This window comes from Zea mays, chromosome 1 (assembly GCF_902167145.1).
Source record: "Zea mays cultivar B73 chromosome 1, Zm-B73-REFERENCE-NAM-5.0, whole genome shotgun sequence".
NCBI classification, from domain to species: Eukaryota; Viridiplantae; Streptophyta; class Magnoliopsida; order Poales; family Poaceae; genus Zea; species Zea mays.
This window is the reverse complement of record NC_050096.1, coordinates 223,073,373-223,084,573: the sequence shown is the minus strand read 5'-3', so window position 1 is coordinate 223,084,573 and position 11,201 is coordinate 223,073,373.

Here is an 11,201-nt window from a genome sequence, read left to right as displayed (position 1 = left end):
GAGGTTTCGAGGGGTATCCCTGCCTCCGGGAGGCAGAGCTCTCGGCCCGTCGGACCGCAGCGCCTTCCAGGAGATTCTTGAGCTCTCCCTGGATTCGCCGACCCTCGGTGGTTGATGGCTCCGGCATCGCGCGGAGGAGCATCGCTGCTGCAGCCAGGTTCTGACCGACCCCACTGGATGCGGGTGGCGGTCTGACCCTGACGTCGTTGGCGACGCGGTGCTGGAAACCCTGGGGCAGGTGACGTATTTCTCCGGCCGGGGGTTGGCCCGCCCATACCTGCCCGACGTCCCGGCGGATCGGCTCAAGCGCTCCTGCTCCCTCGTCGAGCCTGGCCTGCGCCCCGCGGACTTGCTCGAGCTGTGGGTCGTGACCCCCCGCCGGAACGGGGACCACAGCTAGCTCCCGCGGGATGTCAGCGCGAGGCACCGGCCTAGGGAGATCACCGTCCTCCGGCATGCCGAGATGGTTGCCTTTGGAGGGATCCCCTAGCTCGACGTGGAAACATTCGCGGCTTGGGCCGCAGTCCTCGTCGTCGAGGCTGCGGCTACCGTCGAAACAGTCGGAGAGGCAGTAGTCACATGCGGTCAAGAAGTTCCGCATGGCACTGGGGTTGCCGAATCCAGAGAAATCCCAATAGATGCTGGGATCGTCATCTTCCTCGGACCCAGAGGGCCCGTAGGTCGGGACGTCCGTCAGCCGGTCCTAAGGCGACCGCATACGAAACCCCAGTGGGGTTGCACTCGCCTCAACGAGAGCGTCCGCCAAAGCAAGGTCGCTAGGCGGGTTGAGGCCGAGTCGAAATGACGTAGGATGGGAATTGGTCGGTACCTTTTGGTCGACGAGGAGCGTCATAATCGCGTCGGGGACTGATTGCACCGTCGTCTCAGGTACGAGGGCGACGTCCTGCAAGCTCTCCGCGAGCGCGCTGGCGTCGTCCACTTGCTCAGGATTGGCGTGTCGCGGGGCACGGCGCTCGCCTTCGTCTCGAACGCGAGGTCGACGCCCGGCGTGCCTTCCGTTGGGGCGCTGGGGACGTCGAGTCGCTCGACAGCCGACGAAGCGCGGCCTCCCGCTTGGCCTTGGTTGCCCCGCCTCCTCCTCCGTTGGCGGGGGAGAGGACGGGGCGAGCTCGAATGTTGTTCTTCCACCACGCGGGGAAGATGTCGTCGATTCCGCCGCCGGCGGGCGGGTTGTCGGCCGCCATTGTCGTTGTCGCGCGGCGGTGGAAGGAGTATCATGTCGTAGCTGCCGTCGAAGGACATGAACTCAAGACTCCCGAAACGGAGCACCGTCCCGGGCCGGAGAGGTTGCTGGAGACTGCCCATCTGGAGCTTGACGGGAAGCTATTCGTCAGCACGCAGCAGGCCCCTACCTGGCGCGCCAACTGTCGGCGTTTCGAGACCGGGGGGTCCCTAAGCCGACGAGTTAGTGTGCCGCGTGCCCCAGCCCAGATGGGTCGAGCGCGTGGGCGAGCGCGAAGGGGGGAAGCGGGGTGGCCGGAGACGGGTGTGAGAGAGGTGGAAATCCCGCGGCCTTTGTGTTCGTCCCGCGCCCAGGTTGGGTGCGCTTGCAGTAGGGGGTTACAAGCGTCCACGCGGGTGAGGGAAGCAAGCGGCCCCAGGAGAGCGCCTGTCTCGTCCTCGCCCCCGCGCGACCAACCTCTCTAAGAAGGCCCTGGTCCTTCCTTTTATAGGCGTAAGGAGAGGATCCAGGTGTACAATGGGGATGTAGCAGAGTGCTACGTGTCTAGCGGGGGAGAGCTAGCGCCCTAAGTACATGCCGATGTGGCAGCCGGAGAGATCTTGGCACCCAGTCGGTGTGATGTCGTGGCCGTCGGAGGAGTGGCGGAGCCTGGCGGAGGGACAGCTGTCGGAGTGGTCGAGTCCTTGCTGACGTCCTCCTGCTTCCGTAAGAGAGCTGAGAGCCGCTGTCGTCACAGGGCACGCGGGGCGCCATCATTGCCTATCTGGCGGAGCTAGCCAGATGGGACACCGGTCTTGTTCTCTGCGGCCCGAGTCGGCTCGGGGTAGGGTGATGATGGCGCTTCCTGTTGACGTGGCGGGCCCGCGCCCGAGGTCGGGCGACGTGGGGGCTCCTCCGAAGCCGGGGTTGAGTCTGTCTTCCGTGGCCGAGGCCGAGCCCGAGCCCCTGGGTCGGGCGAGGCGGAGGTCGTTCGGCAGAGGCCAGGGCGGAGTCCGAGCCCTAGGGTCGGGCGAAGCGGAGTTCGTCGCCTTCTGGGGCTGAGCCCGAGTCCGAGCCCTGGGTCGGGCGGAGCGGAGTTCGTCGTCTTCTGGGGCTGAGCCCGAGTCCGAGCCCTGGGTCGGGCGGAGCGGAGTTCGCCGTCTTCCGGGGCTTAGCCCGAGTCCGAGCCCTGGGTCGGGCGGAGCGGAGTTCGCCGTCTTCCGGGGCTTAGCCCGAGTCCGAGCCCTGGGTCGGGCGGAGCGGAGTTTGCCGTCTTCCGGGGCTTAGCCCGAGTCCGAGCCCTGGGTCGGGCGGAGCGGAGTTTCCTATGGCGCCTTTGGCAGGGCCTGACTGCCTGTCAGTCTCACTCTGTCAAGTGGCACTGCAGTCGGAGTGGCGCAGGCGATGCTGTCCTTCTGTCAGACCGGTCAGTGGAGCGGCGAAGTGACGGCGGTCACTTCGGCTCTGCCGGGGGGCGCGCGTCAGGATAAAGGTGTTAGGCTACCTTTGCGTTAAATGCTCCTGCGACTCGGTCGGTCGGCGCGGCGATTTAGTCAGGGTTGCTTCTTAGCGAAGGCAAGGCCTCGGGCGAGCCGGAGATGTGTCCGCCGTTAAAGGGGGGCCTCGGGCGAGACGGAAATCCCTCGGGGTCGGCTGCCCTTGCCCGAGGCTAGGCTCGGGCGAGGCGTGATCGAGTCGCTCGTATGGACTGATCCCTGACTTAATCGCACCCATCAGGCCTCTGCAGCTTTATGCTGATGGGGGTTACCAGCTGAGAATTAGGCGTCTTGAGGGTACCCCTAATTATGGTCCCCGACAATAACATATTTCTATAGCACACAAATAACAACAATTTTTCATAGCTCATAATGTTGGTACTTGATTTCAATTCCCCTAAATGCATCGAAGATCAAGACAACACAAGTTAGATGTAAAGACCTTTGTCCTTTGATATAACACTTCTTTGAAGTGTTAGAACGAAGGATGAAGGTTTTTAAAGAGAAACATAATGAGATAATATGAAAAGGACAACGTAGAGCTCTATATGAAACTCATCTCATATGCATTAGCATTTTATTCCATCTGTTCTGATAGTAAACAAATTTACAAGCATACCTTCGACTCCTTAGTGCAGGATGGCACGAAAGTTGTTTGAAGGCTAAGCCACACGAAGCTATGGCCCATTGAAAAGGTATCTTATGCAGGGCACTGTTCACCTATTTATAGGGAAGACGAACCGCCTTCGTACAAAATTACAATCATGGCCCTCAAGGTTTTACACACATTGTTTACAAATGGCGTCAGGGCAACAATGTATTTTCTCCTTTCTTGGCTACTGTTGGGGGCCTTCTATGCCGAAGATCCTCGTTTAACCATTTGCTTCGGCAGAAGCAAGTGTATTTCAAGAACATTCCTGTCACAGACGAAGTCGTCACACCTGGTTTTGGAAGATAAACCGAAAATGTGAACCATGTACGTGTCAGGATCATAAATTCACGTACATATCGATTACATAAATGACCATCATAGCACAATGCTTCGAATAACAATAAAGAGTAAGTAATAATAATAAAGACTAGAGTCATTTACATAATATGAATCAAAGTGCACATAATAGAAACGTAGCCAACGTAAATAACCCACCACAGGCAGCTGACTCGAGGAGGTTGCTAGCCTAATCCTCAAACTCGTCGAAGTTCTGGAACTCCAGGAGATCCGCCTCGACACCTTCTTCTCCTTCTTTACCTGAGCATAGGTTACACCGAAGGTAACCTGGTGTTTTGTGAAAGCAAGGGTGAGTACACATCAACGTACTCAACAAATATCCCATTTGGCAGAGGTGGACTAGCTTTATGTGGGGTTAGCACCTAGCCTCGGCAGAGCAAGTACCTGTGCTCGGACCTCATTGACAGCACGACGGCGAAGCAAACTACACCTCAAGTTCCTCTAATTATTTAGCTAAGGGCGTCCCATACCACCCTCATGGCCGCACTGTTTTCCCGGGTGGTCATCCAACGAACAGGTCCTTACGGAGAGGTACTCGAGAAACAACCCGAGCCCCCTAAAGTTTCACAAGTTCATCATCATAATCAAGATATCATCAACGTATCATAAATGTTCTCATCATGTTCATTGATTAAAGTAAAGCAGTAGCATGATACTAATTATAGTAATCAATTCTCAAAGGGTAAACAAGGACAGGAAAACAGAATACTAGTATATCCATAGGTTGTTCATGGTATGCGAGAGAGTGAATTATAAAGTAAATAGGACATAATGGGTCAGAGGACACTTGCCTTCACCAAACAGATGCTCAGGGTCTTAAATCTCGTAGAACTCGGAGAGCTGGATCACTTGGTCGCCAACGCTTGATCTTCGGTTCCTCAAAGCTCAGAAATGGATCATATTCTAATCGCAGCGCGAAACAAAGACGAACAGGCACAAGCAAACAAACATATAGGTATGCATAAGAACATTGCACCATACTAAGAAAAACATAATAAAAACAGGCAATATGAAATATAATCTCGCAATTACGGTCACGCGAGGAGAAGAAACGCGATAGTCGGAACTACGGTCGAGAAGTTAGCGCATTTACACTAAGCAAGTATTAGTTAGAATGTTTAGTTCGACATGGTTAGATTAATTGACATTTATTAACTGTAAATCAAAACTACTACTTAGCTTTAACTAACTTACAATTTTAATTGTGAATGATTAAATAGATAACTAATTAACGGACATGAGTGATTATAAGTGAACAGTTTAATCTCGCACGCGAATAACACACGATACGCGCGGCAAGGCGCGCGACAACGCATGCGAACAGCATGCGCGACACGCGCGAACGACATGCGACAACGCGCGGTTAACAGCGCGCGGTTAACAGCACTGCGACACGCGTACGGCGCGTGGGCCAACACGATATGCGAAAACTAATAAATAAATAGCATGATTAAACTAAACAATTATTAATAAAGAATATTTCAGTTAAGGTTAATCAAGTTGGTGTCTAATTATAAATACACAAATCGAATTTCTAAATTAGATTTTAAAATTGAAACGTCGTTCTAGTAGCCATCGGTCAAACAAACATTAAAATAAATTAACTAAAATGTGCAACAACAAGGAAAAATACTTCTAACATGTAGACAATTTTAATACGAATCTAACGCAACTTGAACGGATTGAATCGTGTTTAAAACGCAAATGTTAGTACTGTTTTAAACTGAATTAAATTCATGCGTACATTTTCGAAATCTGCTAGGGGCGTTTTCGCAAAATAGTCATCTTCTTCCTCCCTCCATCTTCTTCCTCCCATCCATGGAAGAGAGAGGAGGAGGGGGAAGGGGCCAGGCCGGGCGGGCGCGCCGGCCGAGGCATGGGCAGACAATCGCGCAGGGCCCGTGCTAGAGCAGGCAGGGCCGATGTGCGCTAGCGGGCCGCGCCGGCCGCCGCCGCCACCGCGGAGGGGGAGGGTGGCTACGCGGGGGGGAGACGGGGGAAGGGCGTCGCCGCCATGGGAGAAGAGAGAAGGGAGAGGGAGCCCTGCATAGATAGGAAAAGGAAGAAACCACGAAACCCTAGGTGCAACAATGGAGGTTTCTCACCGAGGAAGAAGACCCTCGCCGGAGTCAAGGAGGAAACCATCGATTGATGGAGTTTTGGAGGTCCGATCGACGAACCGGACGCACCGAGACGAATACCTTGACGAGGCGAACGTAGCGGTATCCTCAGCTTCTGTAGACGATGCACGGATTAGAGTAATTGCTCGTCGGAGTTGTCGCTGGAGTTGGAACCGCTTTGAACTTCGGCGAGCAATTCCGGGAGCTCGGAATTGAATCTGAGGAGACCGTTTTGTGATTCGGAAAGATCTCGGCGAGGAGAAGTCAACCATATATATATATATATATATATATAGAGAGAGAGAGAGAGAGAGAGATAGGGTTCAGATGAAATGGAAATTAGGTTAAATTTGGATTCCACTATTTATAAAATTCAGAAAAGTCTAGAAATCCATATTTTGTGCTCAAAATATTATAGATGCTTCCAAAAATTCCAGAAAAAATTCTAGAAATGTTTTGGCACCTAATGGACTCAAAAACATATTTGGAGTTTCTAAAAACATTTTAAGTACCTTAAATAAATAGATTTTGTTTTCAGAAAATAGAAAAATATTCCGAAAATATGAAAATCTACCGAGAGCTTCTATAGGATATACTAACATGTTTCAAACACATTTTGCACTTAGAAACACCATGCAACGGCATGAATGCAACAACCAAAGCGCCTCTAGGGCTCATTCCACTAGGTTTACGCCAATATAAAACAAAATAATTCTCCATTTTTAGGAAAAAGAGAAGGAAAGCAAAGAAAAGAGAGGGTAACACCTGAATTTGGTGGATATTGGAAAAGAAATTTTATACCCCAAATTCAGGGTGTTACAAATATAACCCCCTTAACAGAATCTCGCCCTCGAGATTCAAGAAGAGGCTAGTAAGAATGACAAGGTTAGTTCATAGGTTGTTCATGGCTTTTTCGAGTTGACTTTGACTCTGCAAGCTTAACTTGTGGACCGGTTGCTTTGATCTTCAGATGCTCAAGACCAATTGATATAATTCTTGAGGATCCCTTGGACCTGTGGGTTAGGACCCACACACGCTTCCGTTGCGCCACTTCAATCTTGTTGGTTGATGTTGATCGCATTGTCTTCATTGGGGTTAACAGCTAACCCCCTTAACAGGAGCATTGTTACCATGCACTTGATGACATTGTCGATTCTGATCTTGACTGATTTAGAGGAGCTAAAGATTGCCAACTAGGTAGGTGCAAGCGGATAGAATATAGATAGAAAAGGTCAGCATAGACAGATTAGAGAGAAAGGGAGAGCATCCAACTACATAACTCTATAGCACTCACCTAGTAAACGGATGCCATTGCGGACCTAGGACCACAACACATCGACACTCATCACAAAGAAGCAAATCGGTCATAACACAAAGACAAACAACACAAGCATACAACAACAAACATCTCGTTGCTATGCGTTCCTTTTAATTAAATGCCGGTCTTTCTTAAAAAGGGAATAACTACTCTCTAAGGTTGTCGAAGGACGAGGAGAAGAACAAGACGTGCAGGATAGGGGCACGAGCACAATAAAGGATGGAGTTAAAGCAAGCATCGTAAGCGACTAGAATAAGGATACGACCAAGGGCATAATGGGTAGGACACCACTCTTGAGTTGAGATGTAAAAAGGTGGGATTCCAAAAAGTAGACCTAAGATAAGCATCAAGGCAAGATCTAGAGATCACAAAGGTAAGAGTGATTTCAAACAAAAGCTAAGGCTTGCAATGCGATAGAGGAAAAGGGAACGACTAAGAGCGGGATGGGTAAGACAATACTCTTCAACTGAAATGGGAGAGGAGGCTTTAAAATGCAAGTACTAAATAAGTATCAAGGTAAAAATCGAGGGGTGACAAGGGTTAAGGTGATAACAGACAAACACACAACACAAGATGTATTTTAGACAAAACTTGCAAGGTGTCAAAGAAGGGGGAGCAATCAATGATGAAGCAGGTGAGGCATTATCCTCGAATAGGGATGTAAAAGAGGAGGCTTTAAAGGGTAGGTTCAAGGTAAGCATGAAGGTAAGGGCATAGATATCACGAGGGTTTAAAGGTGATAACGGACAAGGGTGTAGGAGAGGAGGTAAACGGGCATAAGAACCAAGGATATAAGTTCCACAAAGGATGGAGTTAAGACAGGACCTGCAAGTGGAAAAGGAGAGGGTACGTCCAAGGGCCAGATAGGTAAATTGTCGCTCTCAAATTTAGGTGGAAGAGAGAAGATTTTTGAAGAGCAGGCATAAAGATAAGTATCAAGGTGAAATCGATGGATGAAAAAGGTAATGGGGATAGCAAATAAAAATTCATTAAAGGATGGAATTAAGATGAAATTTGCAAGGTGGCAAAGAAAGGGAAACAATCAAGGGTGAAATAGTAAAGCATCGCTCCTGAACTAGGATGGAAAGGAGAAGGCTCCAAAGGCTAGGTTCAAAGAAAGTGTTGTGGTAAAAATATAGGTATTACAAGGGTTGAAGGCGATAACAGATGGGGGTGTAAGAGAAGAGGTAAAGGTATAGAAGAACCAAGAGTATGGGTACAACAAAGAATGGAGTTAAGGCAAGATTTGCACGTGGCAAAGATGAGGTTATGACCAAGCGTGGGGTAAGTAAAACACCACTCTCGAATTGAGAGGGGAGAAGGGAGGTTTTAAGTGGCAGACCTCGACAGCATCAAGGTAGGATCACAATGGTAAAGGCAATAGCAAACAAAACACATTAAACGATAGTGTTGAAAGTTCAAGCAGCAAAGAATAGGATACATTCAAGGGCAAATGGGTAAAATACAACTCTCAAATTGAGATGGAAGAGAGAAGATTTTGGAGGGCAGGTATAAAATAGACAACAAGATGAGATGTAGTGATGACAAAGGTAAAGATGATATCAATAAAAAGCATAACAAAGGATGGAATTAAGGTAAGACTCGTGAAACGGTGAAGTAGAGGAAACAATTAAGGGTAAGATAGGTAAGGTTCCAACCGAATGGTTGAAGTAAAAATTCATTATCAAGGGAAGTTATAAGGTAATAGTGGGATCACCAAGGATGTGCGAAATAAAATGATCACTAATGGATCGTCGAGAAACATGGGTGGTCAATGGAATGTTAACTAAATGTCTTAAACAAACATAGGGGGTATGAATATAAGCATACATTAAAATATAAGAGTATGCAAGATTCCAAGGATACGAGCATACCAAGACCAAGGGAATAAAAATTACCGAAAGATAAGGACTTAACAACAGAATAGGAAAGGATCTCAGAAGATAGGAAGGTCATGGACATTCAAACTGAAACGTTTAAGTAGGTAGTAGAAATTTAGAGGGAAGTATTTGAAACAAGAGTATTCAAGAATTCAGGGATACGAGCATGTCAATACCAAAGGAATAGAGATTGCCAAATGGTACAAAATTAATGACAGAAGAGGAAAGAATCCCAAAATACAAGAAGGTTATAGTCAAGGAGCATCTACAAAGATGTCGCAAGCACAAGAGTGAGATCGGATCTAATAGATTGAATAAGTAGATCATAGACAATACTAGAATAAAAATACATTTAGCAAGGTGATATATAGAAGCATAACATAGAATTAGTCGAGATGACTAATATTTTAAAGCAACATCAAGGATGAGGTGAAGTAACATTCAATAAGTCCTTAAAACGGTGCTACTCTAGGTCAGCGGTCCTACAGTCAGCACGATTTTGATACCACTTATGTCACACCCGGTTATGGAAGGTAAACCGAATGCGAACCATGTACGTGCCAGGATCAGAATTTCACGTACACAATGATTACATAATTGACTCACCATAGCATAATGCTTCGAATAGCAATAAAGAGTAAGTAACAATATTAAAGACTAGAGTCATTTACATAATATGAATCAAAGTGCACATAATAGAAATGTAGCCAATGTAAATAAACCTACCATAGGAAGCTGATTGGGGAGGTCGCTAGCCTGATCCTCAAATTCTAGAACTCCAGGAGATCTGCCTCGACACCTTCTTCTCCATCTTTACCTGAGCATAAGTTGCACCAAAGGCAACCTGGTGTTTTGTGAAAGCAAGGGTGAGTACATATCAACGTACTCAGCAAATGTCCCGTTTGGCTCAGGTGGACTATCTTTATGTGGGGTTAGGATCAAAGCAGTTGCTTTTAGTTCGTCAGGTATTCATTATTAGTAGAAGCCAAGTTTTAGCAATAACCAACTCGTGAATCATTTCCTCATCGAGGAACATAATTATCATCATCGAACCACAACCATTAATTGAACCATTGTATCTCAGATCATCTATATCTCTAATCAAAGGAGCTCCGAAGGCCGCTCATAACCGCGAGCATGACTGATATATCAGTTTCATCCCTCTGCAGAGGTCGCACACTTTACCCATGAGCAATGATTTCCTTTCTGCCCAAGGATCGCGACTCCCCATTGATCACTTCCAAGGTGAACTGGCAGGGTCTCACTACGTAGCTTTTACAAGGATTCTCTAGAGGTTATAGTCGCCCGTTAGGTTTCTCTAGTTTGATAAACACAGTACATCTCCCCATAGGAAGAGTGACCAACAACAACACCCAGTCTCGGCAGAGCAAGTACCTATGCTCGGACCCCATTGACGGCACGACAACGAAGCAAACTACACCTCAAGTTCCTCTAATTAATCAGCTAAGGGCATCCCATACCACCCTCATGGCTACACTGTTTTCCCGGGTGGTCATCCAACGAACGGGTCCTTACGGAGAGGTACTCGGAAAACAACCCAAGCCCCTTAAAGTATCACAAGTTCATCATCATAATCAAGATATCATCAACGTATCATAAATGTTCTCATCATGTTCATTGATTAAAGTAAAGCAGTAGCATAATACTAATCAAAGTAACCAATTCCCAAAGGGTAAACAAGGACAGGAAAACAGAATACTAGTCAATCCTTAGGTAGTTCATTGTTTGCGGGACAGTGAAGTATAAAGTAAATAAGACATAACGGGTCAGATGACACTTTCCTTCACCAAACAGATACTCAGGGTATTCAATATCGTAGAACTCGAAGAGCTGAATCACTTGGTAGACAACGCTTGATCTTTGATTCCTCGAAGCTCAGAAATGGATTGCCTTCTAATCGCAACGCGAAGCGAAGACGAACAGGCACAAGCAAACAAACATATAGGTATGCATAGGAACATTGCACCATACAAAGAAAACATAATAAAAACATGCAATACAAAATATAAGCTCGCTACTACCGTCACGAGAGGAGAAGAAACACGATAGTCGGAGCTACAGTCGAGAAGTTAGCGCGTTTACACTAAGCAAGTATTAGTTAGAACGTTTAGTTCGACATGGTTAGATTAATTGACATTTTTTAACTGTAATCAAAACTACTACTTAGCTTTGAC